Here is a 16061-nt window from a genome sequence, read left to right as displayed (position 1 = left end):
TTCGACTGACAACGGTGTAACTGAGAGCAGACTCTGATTCCCAGTTTTCAAGCATCACCAAGTGCCTAGCACTCTGCGGGGGGGGTCCTACATTGATAATAATACAGCCATTAGCAACGCTAGGACAGCCTAAGGCCATGGAGACCCAGGAGGATTGGTTAAGCCATTCTTTCCCTCACTCTCTTCTTGTCCTGTGCTAGTCTGATTATTGCCTCAAGGCAGCTTAGCAGACCACCAAGGCATAACCTTCTCGCATCGACATGGGGTTTGGACTCATAACGGTCCCAGCTGTTGGCTGCAGAGAGCAGACTCCACTTCCTAAGGCACCGTGTCACTTCCCAGGATGAAAGGGATGGTAACCTCTGCATCAAGGCAACACAAAAAGCATTTCCTTGGCACGCTGCTCTTCACATCCCAAGGTCAAGGTCACACTGGAGCTACACAAGAGGGCTTTTTGGCAAAAAACCCCCAACCCACACTGCTGTTAATCCTGGAGGTGCATGAGCCCTCCTGTACACTGCCTGCCAGCAGTTTCAGCCACTGCTTTGCCTAGCCCTACTCTGAGCAGGTTGAAGGGATCGATACAGCAGCAGCACCAATGGAAACTGTTTTTCCATCGGCGCTCAACCTTGCCTGGGGATTCACAGCAGTGGGAACTTTTGCTAAGTCCTCTTACCAGAGAGAAGATCTTAGTCTGATGCATCTAACCCCGGGCGTCCGAGTTTCATCACAGGGCAATGCCTACGTTCTGAAATCTGGCCTGCCTCAGCATCCTGCCAGGCTTACCGCTACCCTGCATAAAATAAAATGCTTCTCAGCCTTGCCCTAGTGAAGAAGTGGCCCCCAGATATCACTGACCGCATGTTACGGGGGCTTCCTGGCTCAAACCAAATCAGGTCCTATCCCAAGTGGCACGTGCTCCAAGCGAGGCTTGAACAGGCTGCTTGAATGGAGGTTCAGCCTGTTCAAGCCTTGAAGACACATGAATGGGCAACCTGCTAATAGTGAAGCCAGGCTAAATGGGATTATTTGGTGACCAGTTAAGGTGGAAACACCACCCTCCGCCATGGGCAGCAGCTTCAGGCGATGGGTCAGAAACTCTTAGTTCACGTGGCTTGGGTAGTGTCTGTTCTCTACAACCCAGCATAAAGGTAGGGAGGGCCAGCAAAGTGTCCCGTGGAAACCTCTGGTGAGCCCCAACAGAAAGAGGTCAGGAAGGAAATGGGAAGGATGGAAATAGCACCGTCTGGAAGGCTGCTAGCGTCACCGCTGCTGCTCTCCATTTGTTGGGCTGCCTCCAGAAACACTGCTGGGTAGTGGAGCAGGTTTTAACTAGTTTAGACAGATAAAGGTCACCCTAGTTCAATGGAAATCAACAGCTGGAGGCAACTGTTCAGGATCCCTGGAAACAAAATCTGAAGGCATGTGGAGATTAACCCCATGCACACCAAACCGATTAAAACAGGCCCACTTTGCAAGCGGCTATGCTTTTCTCCCTGGATCGCGGTCCCCTGAAGAGACATTTGTGCCTAGCAAGCAAGAGGATTTTTTTTCCTGCATAACATCACCTTGCCAGGGAGCGGGGAGGGAGACGCCAATGCTGTCCACCCAAATGCACGAGAACAGAAGCAGCTTGTAGCTTGTCAACCCCCACATCGCAGCAAAGGAAACATCATCATCCTGGTGTTTGCAGACAGGTAAATTGAAAGGCAGAAGGGAAGTGATTTGCCCGACACCATGTGGAGATGTCAGCAGCACAGCTGACCCCACACACCAACTCTCCTGCACCGGCTGCAGACTCTCAGACTGGGCACCTGATCACTTCACTCCAGGGACAGTCATATATATATATATATATATATATATATATATATGTATATGCATATATATAGTCATATATATAGACTCTCATAATGATCACTTGACTCCAGGGACAGTCCTTGGTAAATGTGTGCGCTGTGCCTGGCGCCTGGGCAATTCTAGGCATTGCTGCAATACAAATACTGCCAATAATCTACCCCTGCTCTATGAATAATCACTCCATTGAGAAGTCACCCTAAAACCCAGCTCTAACCCGATGTGAACTGCACCCCATCCTGAACAGCAGGAGATGGCAGTAACACAGGACTGTCATTAGCCTCAATGCTCCTCGTCCTCAAGAGTTGTTGGTTGTAGCTGTATTAGTCTAAGGACAGGTAGATGAAGATCTTTGGGTAAATGTGGTATCTTTTATTAGACCAGCTAAATAGTTAAAAAATATCACATTTACCCAAAGAACCTTGCCCTGGTCCTTAGAAGCATTTGGTAATTAAGCAGTTAAGTCAGCACTCCTCCTTTCTGACTATAGCAATAATGTCTCTGAGCTCAAGGTCGCAAGGGCTGAGATAAAGAACTGTAATGGAGTGAAAATTAGCACATTCCCTGGGGCACACGGTCCCAGGAGACGCCTCCCTCCTCCCCACCCCCTGTGGCCTTTGCCCCAGAGATCTCCTTGTTGGTGCTGTCAATCACCAAGCTATAAATCACAGGCTCCACAGGACCCTGGGGTCAAATTGCTGGGGGGTAGCAGGGAGATATGGGGGGTGGGATGGGATGGGATAGAGGGGCTCAGTTCAAAAGCCTGTTGTCAACCGAGTGCTTGTTTGGAGGGGTCCCCCCCAGGGACACCGCATGCAGAAGGCTCAGAGGGGTCTCTGAGGAAAGGTACCAGTCCAAAGAGCAACCACCAGGAAAACCTGGCCGTCAGGTCTCCGTGTCCGGTCCCAGATGGTGCCAATGCTCTCTGTCAGAGCAGGCTTGTTTCCTCTTTGCCCCCCATCCACTTGCTCTCTCCTGGCATGGCAGGCTCTTCGCATTCAGCAAATGCACCATGCAGTGCAGTGGTGGGCAACACAGGATTCGGCCTGGGATGGAGCTTCCCAGGATGGGAAATATATTAACAGCTAGAAAGGCAACGCTTGATGTAAATCTTCTCTCTGGCCCTCTTTTCTCGCCTGCTGTATTTTGTCTGTTTGGTTTGCTTGGACCATCTGACCGCGTGCTCTCACCATGAGCACGATGCCGGCGATACCGTCCCAACCTGGAGGCTTAGTCAGCTTTGTGAGGTCGCCCCCTCTGAGAAAATGCATCGCTGGAGGAAAGCAAGGTTCTCTGGGTGGATGTGATGTCTTTTACTAGACCAACTAAGTAGTTGGGGGAAAAAAAATCTTTGCAAATCCTCACCCGAGGAAAGGCAGAGAGGAGCAGCAAAACTGGAGGGAATGCTTTGTATTTCTGAGGGAGGCTGTAAGACCTTCGCCTGTCATATATGGCCTGGCTATATATCCTTTTTGTAGGCCAGCTGACTCGCTTCTGACCTGAGTTGCTCTGTTCATCTTATAGAGGTCTTCTCGCTGCTGCCAGTGCACTGCACATGTAGTCTGCTCCTACAGCCTTGCGTGGAATGTCTTTGATCCTAAGCCAGGCTCTCCTGATCGTTCTGGAGATTAAGATGAACTGAACAGCCAGCTTGTGCGAAGTCTACACGACTTACTGAAGTGGCCGTCCCAGGGGAATGCAAAAATCTAGAACTCTTGGTTCAGAAACGATACCTTTTATTAGACCAACTACCAAATATGTCCCAGAGGAGACACTTGTGTTTAGGATAGTCTTGGCTCTGTTCCTCCTGGAAGAAGCTGTCCCCTTTCCTCTCAAACATACCAAATGCAAAACATTCGAGGTACTGATCTGATTTTCCATTCCACTGAATTCCAAAAGGGTAAAGATGAAAGAGTTTCCCATTCAGCCTAACTTCCTCGCTGGCTCTTTGTCCTGTAGCATGACCCTAATCAATCCAAGGCTAGTGACCAGGAAACAACTTTCGCATGGATTCCTTTCCCCTTCCCTGCCCGAATGAATAATTTTACATCAAGCCAGCACAAAGGTTGGGAGATGGATGGCAGGTCACATAGGAAACAGGTGAACGGCCACGCGGTAGGTTCCCGGCTGAGAACAATGACTGCAGTGTGCTTGTTGGAACAAAGGGTGCCCTTTGTATACAGTTAAAATAAGGGAGTTAACCGAACATCTGGGAGGCTGAATCCGGATCAGAAAGCAAAGGACCCATAAAATAAACCAAGGCTAGTACGCAGTTAGCAGAGAAGCTGTGTGATGGCCAGACGTAACAGGAGACCTTTGATTGCAGTGTCAGCTTAAGAGGGGCTATTCTTTCACCCTCTGTGAAGTTCAATGTGGATTTTTAACTTTAAAGAACAGATTGAGGTAAAGAGACAGCTGGGGAGAGCCTGCAAGCCCCTGCATTGGTAGGTACCCAGCTCGTTATCAGCTGCAGTGGGGAACATCCTGACTGGGTGCACATGGGCCTCTGAGAAACCCCTTACAAGATCCGAGGATACGACCTGTGTCCACCAGCACGTCATTTTGAAAAACAGGTGCTGCAGGCTCACTGGGGAGCTTGTCATCTAGAGTTCAGCACAAGTCCAAGATGTGCATGGAAAAATACCCAGTCGTTTCCCTGTTACTGCAGCAGCAAGGCACAGGCCGGGCCGTGGCTGCCTGTCAACAGGGTGCCTGCTATTTCTGCTTTGGGGGTTGCCGTGGCTATTTTTGGGGAATTCTAAGGCAAATGCCTGCCTGTGAATACATGGGATCAGACTTCACGACCCAGCAGGCCCTTCTGACCCTATGTCATAAAGGATCTGGGAAATAGCTGAGATGCAGTTAAACAAGGCAGTGCTGAAATACAGAATGAACCAGGAACGAATATCCCATGATCCAGTGGGAAACCATGCAATGAGCATGGGCTCATCCTGAAACACCAACCAACACTGGCAAAACCCTGGAAAACAAGCAGCTTCTGTGCAAGACCAGCCTGGGAAGGTACTAAGTAGGGGCTTCAGGATTTGGCCCAGCTGCGCAACACGCTTTCAAGGGAAGTGGCGAAAATGCCAGGGCTCGAAATGTTTTAAAATAAGATTGGACAAGACACTACCAAGCCATGGAGGACAGTACTGTACAGGGACGTCACAGTTCTCTTCCGTCTCTGACCTCTATGATCTATCTCTGGAGGACTTCGTTAAAAGAAATCTACAGGCCTAGGTGCCCATTACAAGTGACCACGCTGGGCACCTCTTATACGTAAGGGGAGAGAAGGCCTGTATCTGCAAGTTACTGGATGATGTCAGCTCAGCTTCATCTAAAATCTGTGCAGGTTGTACGTGCCTCTCCACTGGTCTAGGCAAAATCCCACTGCATCTGCCTCTGTCAGTACTCCAGATACCTGCCATGAATTTACTGGAAACAGGTGGTGAGCTAGATCTTCAGGTCCCAGACTTTTGTCTCAGGCACGATTGCAAGTCACTGTTTGAGAAATAAGCACAATCCGCATTAAATTTAAAGGGACTGCTACAAACCACAGGGTCCTTTGTTCTACACAAAGTTATCCCTGTGTCCCTGCACTTGTCTGATTTTTTAAAACGCATTATTGATGATTTCTCAGCAGAGTTTAATCCCTATTCACAGAGATGACACAATTGCTTATCATAATTTGAAATCTGGTATTCATTTGACGTCTGTGCCTCAGAGCCCTGTTGATAAATTACAGCACAAGGCTCTGCAGGAACAAGTTCATATTCATTGCCTTGAAACACAAACAAGTGGCGGTGGCTTTCAGGAGCAGAAGTGGGCAGAGATCAAGGTTGCGCAGGTTAAGGACTCTATTCAATTATAGTGGGGAAGAGACAGCCTGGTCCAGTGACAAGGGCAGTGAACAGGACGCTACATCACCTGGCTGCTGCTTTACTCACAACCTTTCCACGTCTCACTTCTGGCATCTGCAAAATAGGATTAGTCATACACATGGGTGCACAGGGAAGGAGCTTCAGGCCCTTGGAGGAACGGTGTTATGGAAGCTTTGTTATTCCTGCAGCATCCTGTATGATCTAGAGCACACGTGTATTCCTGAGCAGTGCTGGACACAACAAACTCACCTAACCCGTCCTCCCCTCCTTCCCACAGGGCAGCAAGTCAAGTTCACAGGCTCAGTCCTGGTCTTCCAGGCTCCCCATGGCCTGGGACCAACATATCTAAAGCAAGCTGCAAGAAGCAGAGTGCTTTCAACAACTTTGCCTGTGAGGCATAATGGAGCCTCCCACAACAAAGGGAAACCTCTCTGTGTGGGCCAAGACTGGGAACGAACTCAGGACCGTCACAAGCCTCCCCACCTCTTGCTTCAAGGGCAATGTGCACACAACACTCAGGATGCTTAATCCACTCTCAGAAGGTGCCTGGGTACGACTGCGATGAGTGCAGAATAAGGACGTGTAGAAGAGAATAGGCATTTAGGACACACCGCTGACTGATGCAGCACAGAAGCGCTGGAGTGTCAAGCAGCGGTCCTGCACAGCTTCGAAATCCAGGTGCCCGAGGAAGGGAGGGACTCCACTTCTTTCAGTCCAACCTGCTGTCAAGAGAGGCACCCGTGTCAGCCCAGACACGGATCCAAGGGGGTTGCATACATGAGCAGCACGGTGATCCTGGAAACCACGACGTGTGCCCGTGCTGTGGTCAGCAGCAAGACGCTGACTAGGGGCAGCTTCCGGGGAAGCATGTGCTTCACTTGAGAGCACATGCTTCACCTGAGCAAAGCTCGCCCTGGGGAATCTGCTGGGGCTATGAGATGCAGCCACCGTGCCCCAGCTCCAGTCTGGCTCCCAGCGTTTGCTGAAATAGTCTGTCAGAACAGCCGAGTGGTGCCAACCTCCCGAATGCCTGTAGGGAACAGCACAGCCTGTAAGAAGTGGTAGATTCTCTACAGCAAAGTCAGGTCACCCCTTTGAAAGGTGTAGTGCAGAGCACATTGGTCAGGTCCCCACATCGTGCAAGGACCATGACTAGTAGCAGGAAATCTAAAGCATTAGTGGGTGCCAGGCCATTCTTGGGCTGCGTGTTTACCGGTAAAGTGCATTCCTGGTCATCCCAGAACAGACATGGCTGCCAAACGCCTGGTCCACTAGCATCAGACGCCGATTCACCTGCACGAGAAACATCTTTGAACACGGCCATCCGGCGCCTGACAGGAAAATCATGGGGCTGAGACATAGGCAACACAGTGCTTCAGTCCGACGCTTCCCTAGGCCCAGCACAAAGTTTGCCGCGGTTGGTCCACATTATCATCCTGCGCCAGAAGAGCCTGACAAGCAACCCAAGGGATTTCAGCCACCAGCTGCATTGCCTCGAACTTTGCTCTGATCATTAATAAGCCCCTTCCTAATTTCTGTTATAACCTTAATCCCCGGTGACGTAGCTGCCGTTAAGTGTAGCTGTCATGAAGCATCTTATTGGATTTTCCCGGAGACACTGCACAGCCGGCAGCATGTCTCGGTGTGTGAAGCACGCTGGAGGTGCAGCCACGTTGGCTGGTTTGTTGTTGCTGAGCAAGGCTTGGAAACTCCACGGCACATGGACATTAGCTAGGCAAAAATCCACTTGGGGCTTGGAAACCCCACAACCCATGAATATTAGGCAAAAAAAGCCTTATAAAAATCAAACCAAAGACCTTGGAGGCTGGGAGGGCAGGAAGATAGGGTGATTTAACCCTTTGCAGAAAAGACATCTTTGCATGCAGTGAAATGCTGGGGTGGCGAAGCCTGGCACAGCTGCTTCTAGACACACAAGCATTTCCAATCCCAAGGCACCAGGCAGGAGGTTTCACGCTCCTGGCACCACAGACGGGGCACCTAGTCCTGTGGAACAGGACTGCAATGTGCTCCTTCTACCTGGCTCCTTCCCACCATGCTGGCATGCACAGTTCCTGCTGAAATATGGGAACAGGATCCTGCCCCGCATTGGAGCAGGACTAGGAGTTGGGGGAAGAACAGCAAGCCTCTCATGACCACCAGCAAAATCCTGCTGAAAGGCAGGACTGACATGCAGCCTCCCCTGTGTGCCAGGCACACTCGGCAGCCGTTTCAGCACGCTCTTAATACCAGGTCTGTCTGCTCACAGCATAATAAATACACTGTTATGCGGGAAGTGACCCAACACCATTTCAGTAAAGGGCAGTTCTGTCACCAAACTAAACAGTGCCGAATCAGGCTGTCCAGGTGCTGAGGGGCTCAACACCCACTCCTGACCCCAGGAAGGCCCGGGCAGGCTGCAGGGGAAAGCTGAGCAGCTTAGCAAGCCATCAGCGAGTGTGAGTCTTCTCAGGGAGCAGTGGAGTCGTGGGCATTATCTTCTAACATGGTGTGGACCCCAGGGGGGCAGAGAAGGGACCGAATGCAGCCTGCAATGTCGCAAAATGCCAGGCTCCCTGCTCTCACTTGACTCCAGCCCAGATGTGCTCTTCCCATGCCACACTGGACTCATCCAGGGTCTCTGTGTTCAAAGGACAGCGTGTCCGTCCTGCCGAGCGTGACGCACTGTGAGCTCCCCGCTGGGCAGGCCTTTCACCAGCGCACGGCGGTGCCTGCGGTCACTCCCATTTATCAGAACCCCTCGAAAGTGAAGACACCCCTGTCCCACCGGGGGCCCGATCCTTCAACTGTTGCTAACGAGAAAAGTCCTTATTCAGGCCAGGCAGCATCTTGGAAGTGTGACCCGCATGAGCAGTGAAGAGCTGGCCAGACCCCAACCCATGAAGTTCCCAGGAGCTCTGCCACCGACTGCATGAGAGCCCAACCGGGACCTGTAACTTCACTTCCGGCAGGGCAGAGGGGCTCTGGCTCTGCACAAGGAGCTCCGAGTGAAACACGGTGACTTGGACTATTTAGCTGACTCTCTCGCTATCTGATTTAACGCGAACATTATGCAATGGGTTTGCTATAGCAACAGCTCCGGTGATCTATAGTAACCCCTGTTACTGCCTGCTGCTCCAGAGCAAGAACGTCTCATTGCCGCAGGGACCGTGATGTAGTTGCTGAACTTTGGCCCACTAGAAAGCCTCCCACTTTGATTGGCAAGGCTTTTTAAAGGCTGTTTACACTAGTCACATGGTGGGGTGAAAGGGAGGCTGCTGGCAGCCTATCAGGACCCAGCAGTATTTCCAGGACCGGTCAAGATTGCCAACGGCCTCGACTGGATTAACTCTTTCAGGCCGGGCCTTCGTGCTCTCCTCGTTCCTCCAGGAAAAGGCAATCTCGCCTGGCATCAGAGATTGTTTGCTTGAGGCAAAGCCCCTGCATGGTGCCTTGGAAAGGGAAAGCAGCAGTGACACAAAATTCAGTGACAAAAAGCCCGATAAGCTTTAAACCAGGAAAATCTTCGATATTTTAAAAGATGTATGTACAGGCCTCACATACAGAGGACTAACTGGCGAGAGCGGAGAGCAGAGCTCCGATAGAAGCACCGTCTGCTATGAATACGCACCCCCATCCCCTGGATCCTCTCGATGATATACAACTCAAGAAGTTCTTGCTGCTCCTTTGCAGCTCCCTCCGGCCCGGCTTGGGAAGCCCTTCCCAATGCACCAGCACAGCTCCCCACCACCTCCGAGGCACAGGAGGAGTCTTCTAAGAAGGCCCTGTTAAAAACTGGCACTGCACGCTTATAGCAAGAGCCTAGGCCCCTGCGGGTCACCCGATAAACAGGACTTCTCACTGTCGCAGCCCTTAGACCGACACGGCTACAACCAAAAACCCTGTTGCAGCCCTTTGCATTTTCAGTGTTTTCCAGATACTTGTTAATGCATTTTCCCATGCCGGGAGGGGTAATACCAACCCCAGTAATAGTAGGGTTAGTCTCCTCCCAGTAATATTATCCCTTTTTCCTAACGGTGGTGGGAAGAGCTCTAGAGACTTGCTCAAGGCAAGCGACTGAATCACTGGCTGAATCAGGAGCAGGATTAGTGAGTTCCTGGCTCCCAGCTCAGCCCACTGCACCACAGTGCTCCTCCTGCCAGGTTGGTGCATTGCCAACTTTCACCTGGGAGCGAAACTTTGCTACCTTGAGCAAGTCTCGAGGCCCCTATGTTACTGTCTGCATTCTCCTGAAACTCACCCCCAGCCCTGGAATAACTCTTTCCTTCCAGAAACTTTTGGCCATCCTGAGAAGAGAAGGGATTGTGTTATTATCTACCGTGCTCAAGCATTTATTGTAATGGGAAGAACATCCTCACTCTCTCCCCCCAGGTCTGACACCCCAGAGGAGCTGTATCTGCACATCCGAACTCCTGCTCGCTGGTAATTGCACATCCTGGGTTGGTGTGAGCATGCCAAACGCTTCTTGGAGAACCAGAGGGATGTCTGTTATGTGACCTGGGCTAAATTAGACCCAGCCCTGCAGAAACAGGACTGCTAAGACTACCCACTCTCTGCCCCTTACTGGTCAGACTGGTTTGCTCTTCTAGTTTTCAGGACTCTTAATATCAAGCCTACAATTCTGCAGTAAAAAATGCTTGACCAACTGATGGGAATTCTGTGAATGGGGGGCCTGGGAGATTAAACCTTTTGTCCCTTCTCCCCACACAGCTCTGCATGATACTCTTCTGTCTAGTTACACTGTATCGTGACCTTTTCCAAGGCCTTTTCAAAGAATAAACCAGCTCTGACTTCCCCATGCTGACAGCTTTCTGAAACTTCCCATCAGGTCCCCAGCCAGAGTCAAGGCCACGTTGATTATTTGACTTGTGAAACCAAAAAAATCCCCTAGGAACACTGATTTTTTTTTTTTTAATGCCATGTTATTGCAGCTGTGACCCTTCTCTCTAGAAGGTCTTGTTGCTGTTTTTAGAATTGAAGGGAGCTCAGTTACGTGGTAAAGTGCTGGATTTAATAGGGTTACATTGAAATGGCCCTTTTCTCCCAAAGATGCAGTGATTAGCCCTTTACTCAAGACATCTCATTATGACATAGATGATATTGTTCCTTCCTGGGGACTCATGTCCTTGGGGGGACAGGAGTGTTACCAAGAAGGCTGTGGCCAGTAACTCCAGCAGTGCCTGCAGCCTTTCGGTGTCCTTGACCATGGTCAGGCCCTTTTGGCTCAGAGGACCCAGGAGACAGTGTTGGACGATTGTTTGTTTGGATCAAGATCCTTGTCCCGGGGAGTCCAGAGGTCCTCTTCTGCTGTTCCTGATGTCTGGCAAGTGTACAAGGGGCAGAGGTAGGAAGTTGTGAAGTCGCACAGGCAGCAGCGTCTGCAAAATGCTGACACTGCTTCCCGTCTCCGTTGGACAGAACCAGCCAGTGCAGTGATGAGCTTGCCCAGCACCGTGCCGAGATCAGGGCCTGGATGAGCAGCAAGGTGGCGGAGACGGACCCTGGACCAGCCAGACTTGGCTGGGAGGAGGTGGAGAATGCTGCTACAGGAACTAGCAGAGCTAATTCATTTAGGCTTCTTCACCAAAGGGAGTGCGCTCAAATTTGTCACTCGCGTTCACAATGGAAGGGTCCTGCAGCACTGGCACTGGGACAGCCTGCATCCTCCTCGTCTTGGAGCTGGAGAGCTGTGCCACCGGGAGGCCGGATTGCTGCGCTGGGCTGGGACAGGCTCCTGGAACCACTGGGGAGAATGCAGCAGAGGGGTTAATATCACACCCACGCTCCAGCATAGGAATGGACTGCCGGCTTGTTTTTCGGGGTGCCATTTCAAGTGCATTTTTCACCTATCAAGCTGTAAATGGATTGGATCCTGGTTACCTTGGAGACTGTCTCTCTCCCTTTGTGATACTGCAGCATCTGAGATGTTCAAGCAAACAGTCCCCGGGCTGGAATCGGAGCAGGGACCTTGACTGGAATCCAGCTTCCCTTGTCAAGGCCTCAACCAGGTGACCTTCAGCTCAGGCCTCCGCACATTTGTTCTAGGGAAGGAGGGAAGTTCAGGGGAGAGGGATGAGAGAGCTTTTCTAATCTAAAGGATCCTGTGCGGTCTAAGGGACCATTTACGACGATGGTGCCTATCAGACCTATCTGTGTTGCTTGCAGTTTTTATACCAATCACAGTGAGCATTAGATGGGAGCATTTTTCTAAACTGAAACAAAGGCAGTGTCGACTTCTGATCCCTTGGACTGAAATGTCACGCAGCACATGAGAACAAAATCGCTGTGCAGCAGTGGATCTGAAGGTACACGGTCAACTTAAAAACAAGCCCGTTCTGCCTGGAAGCGCTTGTATACGCTCCTCTGACAAGTGACTCCTAAGAGTCCTATAATATCAAGAGGTCGAGGAAGAATGATCCTGCGTTTGCTTAGTAACTTGGCCAGCACTCTGCGAACGGACAATTTACTGTTTTCCTTTCCTTAGATTGTCAGCTTACCCAAGCACAGAGTTTTCCATGGTGTGTGCACACATGCCTCGCCCCTTGATTCGACCGCAATACAAATACTAGGCACTGTGACTAAAAAAGCACTCTGCCATTGGACGTGTTTGTCTAGCACACAGCACAAGGGAAGGGAGAAACCAACCTACGAAAAATAGGAAAACACAACTGTAAAACTGTAACTGGGCTGTGGTCTGAGGAGCCAGGACAGGATCCCAAATCCCTTTAACTCTGGTTTTTGTTTTTTAGATTATTAACGCGGTTTCAAGGTGACTGTGTCCCTTTTACGCCTCTCCCTCCAGCCATGGACTAGCCGGCTCTGCACGTTGGCCGTGAACTTTGCTACAGTAGGACAGGCTCGCTCACCCTTTTTTGGCATTGCAGTTTGCATGTCCTTTGCAGGATCTCACAAACTGGCTGCCAAATCTCTAAACTCGGTCACTTCCTTTGTCATCCAAAACAGACAAAGGTCGTTTCAGTTCAGTGCTAAAGCAGTGGAGCATGCAGAGATCTCAGCTGATTGCAGAGAGCCTATAATGCCCCAAGCAGGAGAGACTGTCAACACAGCTGTCCCATCCAGCCATCCCCTGTGTGTTAATGCAATTGCTCTGCTGGGCCATCTCTGAATCAAAATGGAAATGCATCTTCTGGAATGGACTGGGGCAAAGACAAGAGCTACAAATAGCCCAGTCAGCCAGAGAAGTTTTACCGGGTTTGACTACAGGAGTCTCCATCACGGCAGTTAGTACCTTCACCATCATGCCAGGTATCCAGGTTGTAGCTGGACTGGTCTAGAGGCAAAGGGAATCAGACCTCATGGTAGAGGTGATATCTTTTATTAGACCAACTAGATTTTTTTTTTTAAAGTCTTTATTTGCAAGCTTTCGGGCACAGAAGATATCACCTCTACCAAGCGCTCTGATTCCTTTTGACCATTGTGCTGCTTTGCAGGCCAGGCTCTAAGACTTCCTAGCTTCTATTTCATATTACCTGTTGCAGCAGCGGACAGAAAAACAGGTGGATGGACCACTCTGGCACCTGCCTCATTCTACAGACACAAGCACACCCTAGTCCATCCTACTTTAACAAAGATAGCGTTATCTATCTGTTCTGCGATCCCCAGGGGATAAGAGAGGTATGAAAGACCACTTCCACATCACGGCTTTGCACTTCTAAAGCATCTGCCATTTAAGGGTCTCAAAGACTTTTACAAATGTTCATTAAGCCAGCCTCCCTGTCCTCCTCTCACATGCAGCAGGCATTACCATCATTTTTCAGGTGATGAAACTGGCATGAACAGTAAGGCTGAAACTCCCACTGTCTGACCTCAATGCTCTATGCTCACAGTCAGGAGCAGATTCAGAAATCCCGACTCCTTGCCCTGGCCTAGAGCTGCTAAAGAATTCCCTCCCAAAGACCAGGCGTGGCTGAAACCCTCGGGACCTAGCTTGCACAATGGGCCCTCTGCTGACACAGCACACTTTGAAGGTCTCATTAATCTAGAATGCATTTTTAAACACTAAAGTCTGCAGATTTACTTCTGTAATCTCTTATCAGTTAATTTTCTGTCCATTTGAAGAACAGGACGTTATTAGCTCAGTAGATATCTACACCTGTATCTGGACTTTTACTTAACACAGTCACTAATGCTGCTGAATGTGCCCTCACTTGTGCGCCCTAACACATTTCTATTGTTTCTGAGGTCCAAACTTATGGAACTGTTAATCCTAACTGGAGGATTGTACTCTTACATCTCAGCAAATCCAGTACCTTGGGATAAGGCAACAAAACCATTTAAATTGAAGATTTGCCCAGACAGCTAACATCCTATGACAGAAATCTGACATTTTATTTTTGCTCTGAGTCACTTTGAGTTTGCTTCATGGAGCACTCTAAAAAAGGCCAGCCATCCTAAATCCGAACCCCAAAGCCCAGGGGAAAAGAGTGGCAGGGTGGGTTTCAGTTCAGTTCTTGTCTCTCTCAATCATGCTCTGCAAACAGCTGATGATTTTCCGAGACCCAACAAAAGTGACTTCCTTACAGGTGAACTCAGTCAACAGCAGTTTGACTGGTGCTCAGCCCCATAGTAATAATCCTCTGCAGTGGCACACTACTTCTCACCTTCAGAGTACGATACAACCATGGGCCCAATTCTGCATTCTTTGTGTGCCCAAATCCCCCAGTGACTCCACTGGAGAGGACGGATTTAAATCAAGCTGCCTTCAATCAGCAAGCAAGAAACCTCTGTTTACAGCATCAGCTTTGATCTTGTTTTGTGTTTATATTTTTTAATTCTTTTTTTTTTTTAAAAAAGAAAGGTTAAAGTCGTTGGTTAGTAGCCATTACCAGGTATTGATTTGCAAATAAATATAACTTCTACATTTAATCTGATGCTTCTTTTTTGTTTTTGCATTTATGCAACTACATGGCTAAACACACATTTATGCAGATTCTCAACGTTTATATTTATGTTAACTGATGCCGAATGCTGCATTTCTTTTTTCTTTTTTTTTTAGATGATTAAAGAATTTACTCACAATTTGGGTCAAGTTGCTTTTGGACAGAAATTGGATTTCAATTATAAAGTGCACAAAAACAAAATGTTATCATGTTTTTATTAGTTAAAGGTACATTCAATGTGCTGGCTATATAAAGAATAAGGTTACCAAAACATGCTTTGTATTTAGAACGATCTGATTTATTAAACGAAGGAAGTATTATCTTTAGTGAGGGACCTGGCCTGTTTGCTTCTGGTTACTCTGACCTTCAGGATTTTAGAACAGGTGGGTCTTTGGTTCTCATATGAAGATGTTATCCATAGATTGGAAGAAGAAGACCTACCCTGTTTTTTCAACCCCCAATTGGTTTCTTAATAAAATGAACTAAATGAATTATCCAGAATGAACAGAGATTTCCCTCTGAACTTACACAAGAGCCTACTCTATCAAAAGCTGCTTCTGCCCTTCAACCAACTCTGGTTTCAGGTGCTGGGCCAGTGACCCCTACTAGCTCAGTTGTTTGACTCTCTTTAAAACTTCATCAGTAAAAATGTCCTGCTTGAATATTACTTCAATTAATTCAATTTTTTCTAATAGATTAAGTTTAGGACATTAGTAAAGGTTATCAGACATTCAAAATTAATTGAACTATTAAATTAGCCAGTTGTCTAAATAAACAAAAATAAAATAATATATATTTAAATATTTTTTTAATTCTCAATTTTTATCCATCTGGCTTCAGCAGACACCTTGATTTTACAAAGGAGAATCAGACCTAACAGCTGATTCATCCTTGTGGGTATTCGTCACTATCTTTATTTCCATTTTCACATTTTCGTTTTGAGGCTGTCACGGACCATTATGATCACCTTGTGAGACCTCCTACATAATGCAAGCCACGAAACGTCCCCAGTGAAAGCTACAACAAGCTTATCAGTTCCTTGTGAACTACAGCATGTACTTCAGAAAGACAGGCACTCTTGATTTATGGACCTCAAGAGATTCGACAATCTTAATTTCTTTCTCTGTAGGATTTGGCATCTTATTTCTTGCTTGAGTTTGTCTAGCATCAGCTTCTGACCACTGAATCTCAATCTTTGCTAAATTCAAGACCCTTCTACTATTGACAATGTCTTCCTCATATGAATACTTCTAAGCCATCCTCACGTCACCTCTTCTCTTTTGATTGGATAAATTAATAGTTTGACCTTCTTAAATTTCCTACTCTGAGCTGTGTTTTCCAGACCTTGAATCACTCTTGCAGCAATTTTGCAAACTTCTCCCAACTGTCAACATCCTTTTTGACA

At 48.5% G+C, this 16061-nt stretch overlaps 1 protein-coding gene across 1 annotated transcript in view; it reads right to left on the bottom strand.

The window, feature by feature from the left end:
- PIGL (phosphatidylinositol glycan anchor biosynthesis class L) overlaps window positions 1–16061 on the bottom strand; it is a 61265-nt gene that overhangs the window by 18362 nt on the left and 26842 nt on the right. The gene's annotated exons all lie outside the window — the stretch shown is intronic.

This window comes from Alligator mississippiensis, chromosome 14 (assembly GCF_030867095.1).
Source record: "Alligator mississippiensis isolate rAllMis1 chromosome 14, rAllMis1, whole genome shotgun sequence".
NCBI lineage: Eukaryota > Metazoa > Chordata > Crocodylia > Alligatoridae > Alligator > Alligator mississippiensis.
This window is presented reverse-complemented; position numbering and strand designations above follow the sequence as displayed.